The 9,033-nt window shown below is 54.5% G+C and overlaps 1 long non-coding RNA gene across 1 annotated transcript; it reads right to left on the minus strand.

Moving 5' to 3' along the window:
* Positions 1-5,618: 5,618 nt before the first annotated feature.
* LOC141407781 (uncharacterized) lies at positions 5,619-8,216 on the minus strand. Its single transcript, XR_012418331.1, has 2 exons — positions 7,471-8,216; positions 5,619-6,919 (listed from the first exon to the last, which is right to left on the minus strand). It is a non-coding gene; the product is annotated as an uncharacterized lncRNA (long non-coding RNA).
* Between the last annotated feature and the right edge of the window lie 817 nt (positions 8,217-9,033).

Below are 9,033 nucleotides of genomic sequence, written 5' to 3' on the forward strand. Positions count from 1 at the left end.
TACTGACCTTGATGTTCAGCGTGTGTGGGTAACTCCCCAGGCCCAGAGACATCAAGAGCAGATGTGACAGCAGCCATGGCTGCTCAGGGGGCCGGGGATGCGGGAAAGGGGTGGCTCTCAAATAGTCTTGACAAGCAGCTGAATATGGTTGTGTCAGATTTGGAAAGTGCAGCCTGAGAATTTGAAATCCGTTCATTCCCCACCCCCCAACCATTTTTTCATGTATTCATTCATTCAGCACACCCTGAATGAGCACTCTTTTATTTGATACCTATCCAGGGGCACTGCACAGGCTCATGACCGTCATACGCCCAGTCTGGCCCCATGGTGTGCCTGAGCAGAGGACTGTTAGCAGGTGGGTCCTTCCATCCTCCATGATAAACGCTGAGAAAAGAAAGATCAAGGGCTTCAGAGCCCGTGGGAGGGATACAGATGGGGGCTGGGCAGCTGCTAAGAAAACTGCCTGGGCCACAGGGTGGCCGTGACCATGAGGAGGGGGGAAGGACCCAGAGGAGCGGGGGAATCCTTGCTGTGGAAGGCACCACATGAGCTGCGTGAAGTCAGAGTCAAAAGCAAACCCGTCTCCTCCTGACAGCGGGACCCAGGAGGCAGGACAACCTGCCAGAGAGGCTGAAGGAGGTTCTCTCGCGCTGGATCCTCGACAAGAAAAAGGAAGAGGGTCTCCCCTGCTTCCCTCGCCCACAACAGCTGATCTTCCAGAGGTCGGCCGTTTCGTTCCTTGTCTTCAGAATCTGGTGGAGTTGGAGGCAGACACCTGAGGTCAGGAAGGGAAGGTGAGACCCGACCCAGGAAAGCTGAGTCCTCCTGAACCCTCAGGGCTGGGGTGAGGGGCCAGTGCCCGACCCAGACACCAACACAGCCCTGCAGTGAGAGGCGATCTCAGCAGATGGACGGGCACTGCCCGGATGATGAACTGGTCAGCACTGCAGTGGCCCTCTTGGCCTAATTTGCCTACCTGAAGAGCTGCCAGGTCTCCAGTGACCCTAGTATCATGGCCAGGAGAGGAGCAGGGTGACCTGAGGGTGCAGAGAAGGTTCTGCTGTGATCAAGTCCCCCTGCCAGGTCAGAGGCTCAGAGGTTTGGGAGGGGAGGGATTTCCTGTTAAAGCAGCAGGATCCCTGTGGGCCCAGAGGGAAACACAGACATGGCGGGCGTCCCATGGAGTGGGAGTGAACAGGAGCAGGAAGGAGGTGGGTGCAGCCCCCACACGGGCCTCAGGTCACACTGGACGTTTCCTCAGCAAGTGTCACCTGGGTGGTGACGAATGGGGGAGGAGAACAAGTGGAGTGCAGAGAGTAGCAGTGTGAAGCTGCACCGCCTGGTCCCCACTCGAGGTAAACAGGGTTTGTTCTGCTGGAGGAGCCCACCCTGGCTGCAGACATGGGGCAACCATGTGAGAAAGGTCGGACCCAGGCCCACTCGCCTTCCACATGCGTCTTAGGGATGGGGATGCCTGCGCCAGCAGCAGCCTTGCTGCCCCTTCGTCCCCCAGTGCACCTGCCAGGGCAAAGCCAACAGGCAGTGCCAAGGACCTGAAGGGGGAGGCGGGCTTGACTCTGAGGCAGGGCACGGACACCAGACCATGTGGAGGAGCAGCTGAAACAGGGCCGGTGGCAGCAGCCACCTGTGAGATGTGCCAACCAGTGAGCCTTGTTTAGTTTACCATTGCCATGGCAAGACCCAGAAGTTACTGCCACTTTCCATGGTAAAAACCCAATGACCCTGAGGTTTCTGCCCCTTTTCTAGAAACTTCTGCATAAACCAACCCTTAGTTAGCATGTAGTTAAAAGTGGATATAAATATGATTCAGGGCTGCCTGTGAGCTGCTGTGCTGGGTGCACTGCCCACAGGGAGTCTTGCTCTTCTGGGACCAGCCCCCTTGGCTACCGCAGCAATAAAAGCTGCTACAGCACCCGCTCACCTTGGAATTCTTTCAGGGGCAAAACCAGTAACAGACCTGGGCTAAGCCCCCATTTTGGGGTCTGCCTGCCCCACATCAGACCTGCCCAGGGTTGCCCCACCACTCCTAAAGGAATATAAGACGCGGGTGGGGGCAGCCACCAGGCCAACTGTTCAGATTGCCCGATGCCAGCTCCTTTGCATCCTGGAACCCGGAGACGCAGGGCAAGCCCCAGCACCTGGGTGCTCAATGGGGGAGGCCCCTGAGAGGTGGCCACAGGCAGACGCTTGGGTTTAGGCACCTTACCCCATTGCCTGGTCAGGCCCCAGCCCCTGCTCACCTGGAAAGCAACAGGAAGGGACGTCAGGCTTCAAGTGTGGAAACCATGTGTGCGGGGACCTGGAGTGGGAAGCAGCTCCCAGGCCTGGCCTGAGGCCCCTGGCATCTCCCTCAGAGGGGAGCAGAGGGAAGCCTCTCCTGGGACGCCACTAGCTTTGCTTCTGGGCCCTGCACTGTTGCATGAGTCTGTGTGATTCTGCCGGATTCCGCCTTGCTCTGCATTGGTCTCCCCGCCGCCTCAGCCCCGCTAGCCTCTGGAGTCCAGCCCTCCAGCAGCCACCCTTCCGCCTGGCATCTTTCTTATCCTACCTTTGGTTTCCACCCAATGACTGTTCTTTCCCTCCTGGAAGTTACCACCAGGACACCTCCAAGCCCAGCCCCTCTCTGGACATCACATCATTCCTGCTGTGGTCTGAAGGTTTCTGTCCCCTCAAAATGTATTTGTCAAATTCTCGCCCCCGAGGTGATGGTATTAGGAGGTGGGGCCTCCGGGGGGTGATGAGGCCATGGGGCCGAGCCCTCCTGGAAAGGATTGGTGCCCTTAAGAAAGAGGCCCAGAGAGCTCCCTCGCCCCTTTCACTGCAGGAGGACACACACAGCACCAGCTTCTATGGGGCACTGGCCTCGGCCGATGCTGACTCTGCTGGCACCTCGACTTCCTGGCCTCCAGGACCGTGAGAAATGAATTTCCATGGTATTTTGTTACAGAGCCCAGGCCGACTAAAACAATTCCCATGCTCGCTGGAGAATCAGCAGGTGCATTTGCGTCTTAAAAACACCTTCAGTGGCACCAGCTTCCCCCCACGGCACCGGTTCTCGTCACTCTCCGAGGCTGCCCTCACCTTCGCAGGCCGTGAATTGTTAAGAGAATTTAGCCACAAACCAGGCAAGAATCTTTCCTACGTGTCAGCAGCCAGAAGGCTTTGTAGATAATATTCTTCTTTAAAATTCAGTAATTATGTATCTAGTTGCTACCAACCAGAGAGAAAAATATGCATATTAAAAAGTCCATAATTACATAATAAGCACTTACTGTCAATTGCATTCTGCTGCCGTGTACTCTCTGTCCCCTTTATCTTAAAAAAATTCAAAAACAATTACCACAAACACTAAAATAAATCAAGCACCAAGTGTCAGGTTAATGCAAAATTAGGGGTTTACTTTGAGCACATAGATAAGTTTTAATTCAGATGCCATCAGTCCTAACCACATGGGATCTGTGGCCCTGCCAGGATCACTGGAGAGCTGGAAGTACCTTGGAAGGGCTGAATGGCAAAGGACTCAGGAGGACACCCGAGGAATCACTTGCTTGGATTGGAAGCTGCCAGAGTGTCAGGTAATTCGGGGAAGGTGGGCAGCCTCCCTGAGACTCAGTGTCTTCACAGGGAAGATGCAGTATTTACTTCATAGAGGTTGCTGTGGAAACCATATGCCCAGATTTCACCACAAAATCAAGCAAAATAAAAGAAATGGGGTGAAAAACGGTGCCTCATCCCAGTTCTCTTATAGCTTCGTGGTCATATGACCCAGTCCTTGCCAGGGCGTGCCAGTGAAAGTGCCTGTGTGAATCCTGAGAAAGGCCCTTTCACAGGAACACGTTTGGCTGGCTCCTGCCTCTGCCCTTTCCTGGCCTCTGTGGAGAATGCGGATGCAATGCTGGAGGTGTGGCTGCCGTCTTGTGTCTTTGAGGCAGCCTAGGATTGGCTGAGCAGAAAGATTTAAGGAGGCCATGTCCCTGATGGCACCCAGGAGCCAATGGGCCACCCTGGACTGCTTCCCCCTTGACCATTTTAGTAGCTGAGAAAGCAACCTGACATTGTGCTTCTCTCTTGGGAATTGCTCTTACTTGCATGTTAATGGAAGGTTGGTACCCAGTGGGTGTGCAATGTCGAAGCTCTTATTTCAAGGTAGGAATGATGTCATCTTGAGTCTTTCACATCCTAAGCCTGTGACCCAGGCGTGGGGAGATAATCAAGTCAGGCTGCGCGTCTGGGCTTCTTTCTGCTGAAAAGCCCTAAGGAGTCGCCCTGCTTCCACTGATGGTGGACAGAAGCCCCACTGCTGGCTCCAGAGATATCTCCTCATTCTTAGCTGAGAGCGTACCCCTTCCTCCCTGACCAAACCTTCCGAGGAGCCCACTGGCTCTGAGGTGAGATTTGCATCTGGTTTTGAAGACGCTGAGCATCAGCTCCTTTGCACGCCTTGCCTGCGTGCTTCAATGCACAGGTGGGCTGGCTGCTCATCCCTCCCATCCTCACCAGGGCTGATCTGCCCTGAGTCGGGGGTAGTGCTCAGATGGCAGCTCTTTCTGTCTTCGGCGTGTGTCCTCCCCTGGGTGTTCCTCCAGCATCATACTGTCTCTCAGAGCCCTGTTCAGGACACCAAGCGCCTCCCTGCAGCCCTCTGGGCAGCGGAATTGGGCCAGGGCTCAGCTCTGGGTACTGGAAGCTTTCACCTGTCCACCTTTCCTTCCAGCATGCTACCCCAGCATGACCGTGTTTCACGTCTGCCATGGCATAGGAACAGTGGAGGATCCCTGTTGGACTTGATCCAGGGAGCACCCTGGGGAAGGGACCTAGGAGCATAGAGGGCAGAACAACCTCCACCGGCCTTCAGCCTCTGCTCCTCCAGGTGTCCATCGAGCAGCCTTAGGCAGCAGAGCACCTGCGAGGGCTTCTCCATCTGCCCCCAGCGCTCCCCAGACACCCACAACTTTCACTATTGATTTGGACCTCAATCCAATGCCCTACTCAAACGACCTCCCCCAGGACCCTTTCTACCACAGCACCTCATGCATCCTCTTCCAGGACTTGGCTCTATTTTTTTAACGACCATCGGTCACCCCGACTTGCATTTATTGGCTCCATTTGTTCAATACCGCAGCCCACCACCAGAAGAGAAGCCACCCAAGCAGGGATCTGGTCTCTGGTCTGTCCCTGAGCTTGGAAGGTCACATGGCTCTCAGTTGTTTCCTGAAGAATGCTTGTAGAGTAAGTGGAGAAATGAATGAACGTGTGAACAAATGAATGAGTGTATAAAAAGTACTTCATCCAACTTGCTGGTCTCTCTCTACCGTCTTTCCCTGGCCCTTGCTCCCCAGCTGTCCTGGGTCTATAGCTCCCCTTTAGTTCCCTGTGCCTCTGCAGAATATTCCACTGCCCAGGGCTCCACTGTCTCCAGCCTGCCAAGGCGTGTGTGAGGCTTTCCAGTGGCTCTGGGGCTGCTGGCTCTGTACCCACTCCCAGCACGCTCTGTCTCTCCCTCTGCACCGGTTGACTTTAAGCTCTGAGTCCCTCACCGTGACCAGCACTTGGCCAGGATTCCTGTTGAATGGATTGATGAGTCAATGATCAACAGATGAAAAAAATACAATAGAATTTTAATAATGGCTTAAAATCCAAGAATAGAATGATTTTTTTTTTTAAAGAATCCCACAGCCAAGTTCTGTGTATGGGAATTGAAGCCAGGGCCAGAAAAATAACAAATAAACAAACAAATCTGTCTTTTGATTCCTCTGCCCTGGAGGCAGCTTGCTAAGTCCCTGGACCCTGCAGTCGTCTGCTAATTTGTTTCCCTAAAGCTGCCAAGCACGGCCTGGCTGCAGTGACACGGCTGGGTCTGCTGTCACCTGGGTACCAGAGATGCAGGCTCCAGAAGTTCTTTCCCTCCCCAAAGCAAATGTGGTCCATGATGCTCTGACTGTGCCAGCACCAGGAGCAGAGGTTGCTTCCAGCCATGGACTTGGGCCTCTCGCTAGGGGAAAGACTGGCTCCTGGAATGCAGCGCCTGCCAGAAGAGAGTCTACACAGCTTTGCACTGGAGTGGTTGTGGCAATGATGGGTTTGGGAGAGAAACTTTGTACCACCCTGTACAGCCCTTGCCCTCAACACACCAAGGGCAGCTGTCTTCCAGCCTGAAGCCTTTTCGAAGATGCACTGTGTGTGTGTGTGTGTGTGTGCGCGAGCACACATACACCACTGCATAAGAATGAATCGTTATGGAATTCAGATCAACAAGCTCTCCCAGACCACAACTGCCCTTTTGTCTGGTCTGCAGAGCTGAGGGTTGCTATCCTGAGGAGGCCAGGACTTCAAGTGAAGATGATAAAGGAAGCGGGAGAGGAGGAGGAGCTGGGTGTGAGAAAGCGGAGACCCGTGGGAGGGACAATGGAGTCCCAAACTGGACGGAGACCTGGAGAGCAGCGGGGAGCCCCCCATGGCCACCATCAATACAGAAATACAGACAGCAACCAGCACCTCTGTAGGTGGGATGAACAGGTCTTCAATTCCACTGGGGCCTCCACTCGGAACCCCGGGTCTGCTGGCTGGATGAGCGAGATCACAGCATGGGGACTGGGCTCCCCCAGGGGCAGTGTGCAGGTGATATTTCCATTGCTGGCCTGATGACCACACGGAGCTTCTGCGACATGGCGCTGGGCTGGGGAGTCCAGGTGGCTACAGGGCTCAGGGGTGAGACCACACAACCCAGTTGTCTCATCTCCTTCCAAACTTAGTCTCAGATTTGGGGTCCTGCACGTCTTCACCTGGTATCAAATGCTTGTTAACGTCACAGCCACCATGCAGCAATCACGCGTGTGTTTTCATCCTCCCGATGGCCTGTGAGTCCAGCAGCAGCCCGTTTTATTTTTCATTCAGAAACCTGAGAGGTGAAAGCTGAGTCACTTTCCAAAGTCACCGAGTGGCTCAGTTGCAGGGCCAGAACGAAAACCAGGGCTCGGGCCAGTCCCTCCACCTCCGCCTTCCAGCCAGAGTGTCCAGGGACAGGAGGAGCAGCTGTGTGGGGAAATTGCAGTGACACATGCGCAAAGCAAAACATGATCAAATTAAAGAAATGCAATTCCCAAATAAAGATTCTCCGCAAAGTAACACAAGGAGAGAAAACCAAACACCGCATGTTCTCACTCATAAGTGGGAGCCGAACAATGAGAACACTTGGACACACGGAGGGGAACATCACATACCGGGGCCTGTCGGGGGCTGGGGGGCTGGGGGAAGGAGAGCATTAGGACAAATACCTAATGTAAATGACAAGTTGATGGGTGCAACAACCAACATGGCACATGTATACCTGTGTATCCAGTCTGCAGTGGTGCACATGTACCCCAGAACTTAAAGTATAATAATAGAAAATAAATAAAGGGAAATTAAATAAGAAAAAAAAAGAAACTCCAGTACGTTAAAAGAAAATACCTTAAAATATCCTCCAGACAGCCCAGTTCCCGTGGGTTTCTCTGGTGTCCAACCTCACAGGATAATTTTTGTGCCTTACATGTCACAGAAGCAGTCATAATCAGAGACGGAGGGCGCTTCTCATCTTTGGGAGATGCTGAAAGGCCAGTGTCCACCGGCCCTGACATTTCATTTCTGCCCCCGTTTTCCTGTAAAGAGACAGAGGAAACGGGACAGCGGCCTTCGGGGTCAGCATTCGGGAGCTGCCTGGTGGCAGGCGAGGACCCGAGGCATTAGCGGCGTCCTCAGCTCCTGGGCCTGCTGAGCTCTGACCCACCCTCGGGTGGCTCAGAGGTGGCCGGTTCACTTCGAGAAGCCCAGGGAACAGATTCTTCCTGAATGAGTTTCAGAGAACAATCTGCACTCTGGCAGCTTCCCAGCAGCTGCAAGTGGAGGTGGGAGGAGACCCGAGGTCGGGAGTCTCTAAAGTGTTTGCCTTTTTCACTCTTGATGGAGAAAAGCCCAGATGTGACTGTGGTTGGACGAGGTCCTGTCACATGGCATGTGTGGGCTCTGGGCTCACATGGCTATTCCGGGGGCATCCAGGGTACTTAGGGGTCGCCCTTTAGCCTTCAGAGAGCTGCCTGGGAAGTGCTCACCTTGCGCATAGCTGTGGCCCCTCCAGCTGCAGGACTCCCCTCCTCCTGCTCCCCAATCCTTCCCACCCAGAACCCCTCTTCTCCCTCTCCTTGCCCCCTCCCACCCCCGGCCCCTCCCACTCCCAGCATCCTCTCTCCCACTCCCAGCCCCTCCCACTCCCAGCATCCTCTCTCCCACTCCCAGCATCCTCTCTCCCACTCCCAGCATCCTCTCTCCCACCCCCGGCCCCTCCCACTCCCAGCATCCTCTCTCCCAGCCCATCCTTCCTGGCTCCAGTCTTGCAGACCTTCCTCCCCCAGGCACCGCCCAACTCCCATGGCGCCCTCTTCCACAGCCTCTGAACTGGCTTCGTCTCAGTCATGTTCACAGGTCAAGATCATTCTTTTTTGTTTCGGTTTTTGGTTTTTTTTTTTTTTTGGTGAGACAAAGTCTCACTCTATCGCCAAGGCTTGAGTGCAATGGTACAATCTCAGTTCACTGCACCCTCTGCCTCCCGGGTTTAAGCGATTCTCCTGCCTCAGCCTCCAGAGTAGCTGGGATTACAGGTGCCCACCACCACATCTGGCTAATTTTTGTATTTTTACTAGAGATGGGGTTTTTCCATGTTGGCCAGGCTATTCTCAAACTCCTGACCTCAGGGGACCCACCCGCCTCGTCCTCCCGAAGTGCTGAGATTACAGCTGTGAGCCACTATGCCTGGCCCGGTTCATCCTCTGTGATGGACAAGGTCTTTCCACCGTGTGCTGCGCCACTGGGGCAGGGCCTGCTCCGCATCTCCTCCAGGCCTGCCTCCGCGCGTCCCATCACCTCCCTGCGGCCGGCGTCCCAGCAGCCAGCGGCTCCCTTCCCACTGGCCGTGTGAGGCCAGCAGTGACAGGAGCGAAGTTTATGTCTTTTGCTTAAAAGGAATCTTAATGATTAACT

Source organism: Macaca fascicularis, chromosome 10 (genome assembly GCF_037993035.2).
Source record: "Macaca fascicularis isolate 582-1 chromosome 10, T2T-MFA8v1.1".
Lineage (NCBI taxonomy): Eukaryota > Metazoa > Chordata > Mammalia > Primates > Cercopithecidae > Macaca > Macaca fascicularis.